Source organism: Andrographis paniculata, unplaced genomic scaffold, assembly GCF_009805555.1.
Source record: "Andrographis paniculata isolate CXL003 unplaced genomic scaffold, ASM980555v1 Contig49END, whole genome shotgun sequence".
NCBI classification, from domain to species: domain Eukaryota; kingdom Viridiplantae; phylum Streptophyta; class Magnoliopsida; order Lamiales; family Acanthaceae; genus Andrographis; species Andrographis paniculata.
Genome location: NW_026137583.1, coordinates 2,165,246 through 2,171,854, shown reverse-complemented (window position 1 = coordinate 2,171,854; position 6,609 = coordinate 2,165,246). Strand labels below are relative to the sequence as shown.

Sequence of the window (6,609 nt, the reverse complement as noted above, 5' to 3'; positions counted from 1 at the left end):
CGACAGATGGCAGATCGCATGCAACAACAGACAGACAACAGACATATGACAAATCGTTTCAGATCGGTCGCAGGCAACAGACAAGCAGCGAAGATTTCAGATTGCACACAGGCAACAGACAAGCAGCGGACAGATGGCAGATCGAAGACGAGACGAGACAGATTTGCAAAAAGACAACTTGCAAATGCATGATCTTAAAATCACAAGACCTCCGGGCACAATCTAGGTTGAATGTACCCGGAAAAACGCAGATTGATAGACTATATCTACGGCATGAGAAAAATAGGCTCTGATACCATGTTAGAAATTTCGGGGGAAAATAATGAGATTGTCTTATTAATCAACAAAATAAGGAGTCTATATATAGGCAATACAAAACAGACTCGATAGACTCAAATCTAAGTAATCTAATCTATGAATATGATCAAATCTAGATATAAATCTACTAAATCTAAATCTGAATATCTAAAATATCTCAACCAAACGCCTATTTTCGATTTAATCTTTCAATGTTTTCAAGCCAAACCAAAACTTCAAAACATATCTAAGGTATTTATAATTAAAAAATCTCTCGAATGAAGTAATTTTTATTTGTCCATAAATTTTCAGCCATAAGGATATTTATTCCTCAAATATCTTATACCCCACAACTTAAATGTAGTATATGGAATATTAATGCAAAACACATAGTAGTCTTGTAGTTAGCCCAAACTCCACTCCATCTTATAACTTATAGTCTTGAATTTTCATTCAAAGATTACTTAGTGTTGGAAAGTGTTCAGAGAAGTCACAAGCAATGGAGGAGGATGTGATGAAAAAATTATATTGAAGACTAGTTGCAGCAAACTTGCATCTTCATAGAGACATATGTTTGAACTTATCAGGAATTAAACCTTAAACCTAGGATCTATCGTGTTAATATAATTGAGATAAGAAAATAAAGCAAATAAACTGACCTTATTCCATTAGCGCAAACATATTCGAATTTACGAATTAATTGAGAGTTTTGTGTTCTTCAAGCTTATGACGCACCCCCTCCTGACAAAACCACTACGGTTTCTACCATTACTTTCACGAAAGGTAAGGATGTTGTGCCTAGACCTGAGATCACAAACCTAATTTATATCCCTAATTATTAATTGGTCTCATCACTCAATTAATAAGTTACTGGTTTCTGTACATAGGAGGCCCGCATTTACTAAATACATTTAAGCCCAATAAACTTATAGATCACTTAATATAGGTTTAATCTGACTGATAGTCCAAATCGTTATATTTAACCAACAATTGGATTTTTAATCCAACAATATCCCACTTCGGTATGTATACTAAATAAACTTATGAGCACATGAAAACTTTGCTATAAGATTCTTTAATGTATTTTACCAATCCTATCTATGAATCACATCAATGCGGATCAAAGGGGTTATCACTACATTTATCGCAGTGGAACCGATAAGTGGTCACAACACTAATATAACCTAAGATTCGATCAAGTGCGGATGTACAACATGAAAATTTCATCTAATGTGATTTTAACATGCCTATTTTCAATTGATCCACTTTAACTTTAATTCAGAACAACTAAATATTGAATTAAAGCTAAATATTGAACAGTGCATACTGAATATTGAAGTATAAAATAAAGTAACTTTAACTGTATTTGAATATTACTAATTAGCTCACACTAAATCAAAATATCATGATATGGTTCCACTTTCAAACGAGCAACATGTTCACTATAAAACTTATGTGAAAACCCTTTAGTAATTAAGAGGATCCGCAATCGTGGAAGCTATATGAATATGTTCAAGGGTTAATTCATGATGTGAAACCGTACAATTAAAAAAATAACGATTATTATCATCAAATAAGGTACCGGTTCAACTCGATTTTAAATTCATGAAGAGACTAAAAATTTATTTCTGATTGAAAAATAACATCCGAATATGTTCAAAACAGATATTAAAATTAAATTTCGAGTAAATATGGTACCCAAAAATTTCTCATTCAAATTCAAATAATAACCAATAATAACAATTTCAAATGGTCAATTGCTTCAACTTTAACTTTCTTGTCATCACCCATATAGATGTATCTTTCAACATCAATTAATTTTCGGCAATGAAGATAATCTTGCATAGAGACACTGATGTAAGTTATTATACTAAAATCCACCCCCAAGTGTGTCTATGAACTGAAACTAAACCAATGTCCAGCCTTCTTACAAAAGAAGCAAGTCTTCTCCTAAGGACGAGCTTGATGAGCTAGAGATGAAAGTGAAAGCAAGATCAATAGAACCAATATGTCCTTCGTAATGTCTAATTTAAGTGCCCTCAATTTGACAACAATATTGAACATGTTTAGGATATATTCCCTTATGTTTCATGCCATTGTACCTCATGGTAATTAGACTCTTGAGAAGAGTACTCATTTCCGCCTTATGGTAAAGTGTTTCTCAGTTTCGACAAAGAACCCCTTGGTAGTAGTGATATCATCATATTTCATATTCCGAAAAATTTATGAAGTGTTTTTCTTAATGATCATCAGACTTAGGTGTTGGACCTATCCCACTTCTCAAACAACTTTTTTTCATATGCAGTGTTTTTAGCCGTATGAGTGGGTTGGTCTACTCTTAATACCAAGTCAAGATTCATATACAGCCTAAATGAATCAATATTGATTCTTTCTAGTGCTTACATTTTTTCCCACACTATGTTGGGACCAAAAATATATATAAATATTTATGAAACATAATGAAACTCAAGAATAATGCATTCTCATCCCAAGATACTAAGTGTAACATCAATGATCAATATTTGAATCAATAACATTGATTGCTAGCAATCATCATGTTGCAATAATCATATACAGATAATAAGTAATATCAAATAATAAACCACTCTTTGGAGTGGTTCACTATTCACATAAGTTAAAACCATATAATCATCTCATACAGATTATTGCAGATGTATATTTCATTTTGTAAATTACCAACGGTCTTCGGGCCGAAGAATAATTACATGAATTAAATACACATATAAACACAACAAACATTATTAATGAATTTTAAATTTTCTTAAACCAAATTAGAATCAGAATTACATTCAATGTATAAGAATCTGATTCTATAAAAATAGAGAATGTGTATAAGCAAACTGAATGCTCTGTATGTGAATTTATAAAATAAATTAGCAATTTTATCATAAGTTATCGAGCAACATCAACAATTGTCTTCGGACAAATTTATGACTCGCCGGTGATAAACTTGTTTTGACAATTCAATAAAGTAGTGCGTCAAACAATATTCTGTCTTTGGACAAATCTATTATTCACACACAAATAACCAAATTACTATCACTATATTCAATGTCACTAAACATGCATGTAAATACTTAATCGTTGACTTGCCTTTGGATCAATTAGCACTCTTATAAATCACACACAACCTTCCAATATATAAAATAAACTAATCTACACAGCGGAGGCTGTCTTGGAAATATAACTATTTCAACCAATTCATAAAATTAATTATATTATTCATTGTTAATTAAATTCATCTTAAAATAAACTATGTATGTCCAATACATATGAAAACTATAGCAACAATAATTAATTTTAGGACTTGTAAAATAATTAAGTAGTTAAATGAAACACTAGATGCAGGGGAATTATACAGATAATAGATATGCCAGCCAAAGAAAAAAATAAATTAAATACAGAATTATAGTGGAATTTGATCAAACGCATAATATCGAAAACACATGCTATATCCCAAATTTAATTGGATCATCAAATAAATCATATATTCAAAATTCGGCAATAATAAATAAGCAAATATTGTTGGCATAATTGCAACTTCAATTATATATTAATTAATAATACCAAATACTTTATTAAGTTGCCAATTAGTTTCGAGTATGATCAATCCAAATTTCTGATTCCAATCACAAGGCACAAACATGATTGCAGAATCATCTAAATTTATAAACGACACTTTTAACTCATAATGAAAATTGAAGCAAACAAACCAATTACGAATTGCCAAAATTTGCCTACAACTGAGTCCAACAGGCAAATCTAGTATCAATTGCAAACTTCACCAAAATTATCAAATGATAATAACATTAACGTTTGATTAAACAATTAGATGGCTTAATTAAGATACCCAAAATTTAGTCGTTTAAATTTAATATATATAGATACATATGCTAAATTCAATGAAAAAAATCCAAATTTTTGCCGTTACTCTCACAATGAGATATGAAAGGTAAAGATGTTGTTCCTAAACTTAGGATCACAACCCTAATTTATATCCCTAATTATTAACTGGTCTCATTACTCACTTAATAAGTTACGAAGTTTCTGTACATAGGAGGTCCGCACTTACTAAATACATTTAAATCCAATAAATTTATAGATCACTTAATATAGGCTTAATTTGAACCAAAAAGGTATAAGGGTAAGGTTAATTCTAACTTTCTTTCACCCCTCACTTCGTGCCATCATCATGCTTTTAATTGTGATCCAAATCATTCTCATATTGGTAAGATATTTTGACAAATTAAAAATCTAAAACTAGACGTCCCTGAGTTGTATTTGTGTTTGCTTGCCACTGATTCTGCAGACTATTTATTACTTATAAAGTAATAAGAAGATAAAGTTGTCATTGCCCTTCTTAGTCAAAATCATTTCCTCTGTGTCTCTGGGTGCACTATGGTTCTGTCAATCTCTTTATCCATGATTTGCTGCCCGGAAATTTGTAGGAATGTCACAATTCCCTATCCTTTCGGAAATGGTTCTAAATGCAGTGCAAATTCCTCATTTACAATTTTCTGTAAGAACTCCACCAATCCTCCAACGCCAATCTTGAGCAGTGCTGGTAATCTGGAAGTGCTGAAAATCGGTGCAATCATTGTAAACCAGCGTGTGTCCCTGCTAAATTGCTCTTACAAATACTCTAAACAACACGATACTCTACCACTATCATTAATTTGGGGTGCGATATAACTTTCTGGATGCACACCAATATCACAAATTTAATTAGGGTATGCATGGCCCATTGTCAAAGAAATTTAACAGGCACCACCTGCAATGGTGACAACTGCTGCAACATTACAATTCCTGAGAGACTTCAGGAGCTTCAATTGGAATACCAAAGCACTCAAACGAGCACCAATACTTTCTGTGGGTATGCTTTCCTTGTAGAAGAGAAATGGCTCGTCCAAAATCATCTTTTATCGAATCCATTCGACACAGATTTTCACTTTGCACCTCTAGTACTTGAGTGGAAATATTATGATGGTCTAGTTGATGCATCCCCTTAGCGTTTTGCAGAGATTTTCAAGATATTTACAATGAAATCACCTATGTACCTACGTCTAGATATTGCGAGTGTGACAGTGGGTATGAAGGTAACCCATATTAACCTTTGGGATGCACTGATATAGACGAGTGTAGCAATGCAACAGTAAAGGAGAGTTACTGTAGAGGGGGAACTTGTCGCAACGCTAATGAGAGTTTCTATTGCAACACTCGTGGGTATGAAGGTAGCCCATATATACCCTGGGATGATCAATGGGTTCATCAAATTTCAGGACGCTTAACCCGAATAAAGAAAACATTCATTGTTATAGGAAGTGTAATTGGGATACTCATTTTGGTTGGTTTTGGGGTGTGGAGGTTTGGAAAATTTGTTAGAGAGGCAGTAATGGCGATCCGTAGATACATGTATTATAAGCGCATGGTGGGTTGTTATTGGAGCAACACTTGACATCAACTAATAATGGGCTCGAGAGAACTAAGTTGTTCACTTCAAAGGAGCTCACACTCACTACAGATCATTATAATAAAGATCGCATGCTTGGTCGTGGTGGCCAAGAAACCATCTACAAAGGAATGCTGACAGATGGAAAGATTGTGGTTGTGAAGAAGTCCAAAAAGGTTGATGAACGTGATATTGAAGTGTTCATCAATGAGGTCGTTATTCTGTCCCAAATAAACCACAAGAATGTGGTCTGGTTGCTTGGATGTTGTCTCGAGACTCAAGTCCCTCTTCTCGTATATGAGTTTATTGCCTATTAACATGGGAAATGCATATGTGAATTGCATCAAAAGTGGCATGAGCACTCGCATATTTGCTTTCCGCTTCATCTGCACCTATTTATCATCGTGATATCAAGTCAACAAATATACTTCTGGATGAAAAGTACTGAGCCAAGATTTCAGATTTCGGGGCATCAAGGTCTGTTGCTATTGCTAAACTTGTAAGGAAATGTTTGCGCTTAATGGCAAAAAAAGGCCAACAATGAGCAAAGTTGCTGCTACTCTGGAAGGGATTCGTAGAGGATTGAACGACGACATGGTTTATGTGCAACATCTTGATCACAATTCAGTTGAGGTTTCTGATGAGTCTTCTGATTTCTCATCCATTTCCACGATCACCGAAGTCAACACAATCACCAGTTACTCACAACATGTTAAAACTACAATTTCTAAGTGAGTCTTGAAGAATTATGTTTCTATCATTTTTTTCTTCCATCAAAGATTCTATATTTCCATTTCCTGATGTGTCCACAAAATAAACCAATAGTTGAGTGTTCTATATGA

General features: G+C 33.4%; 1 pseudogene; it reads left to right on the top strand.

Annotated features, from left to right (window-relative positions):
- Positions 1-5,054: 5,054 nt before the first annotated feature.
- LOC127252920 (putative wall-associated receptor kinase-like 11) lies at positions 5,055-6,311 on the top strand (annotated as a pseudogene).
- The last annotated feature ends 298 nt before the right edge of the window (positions 6,312-6,609 follow it).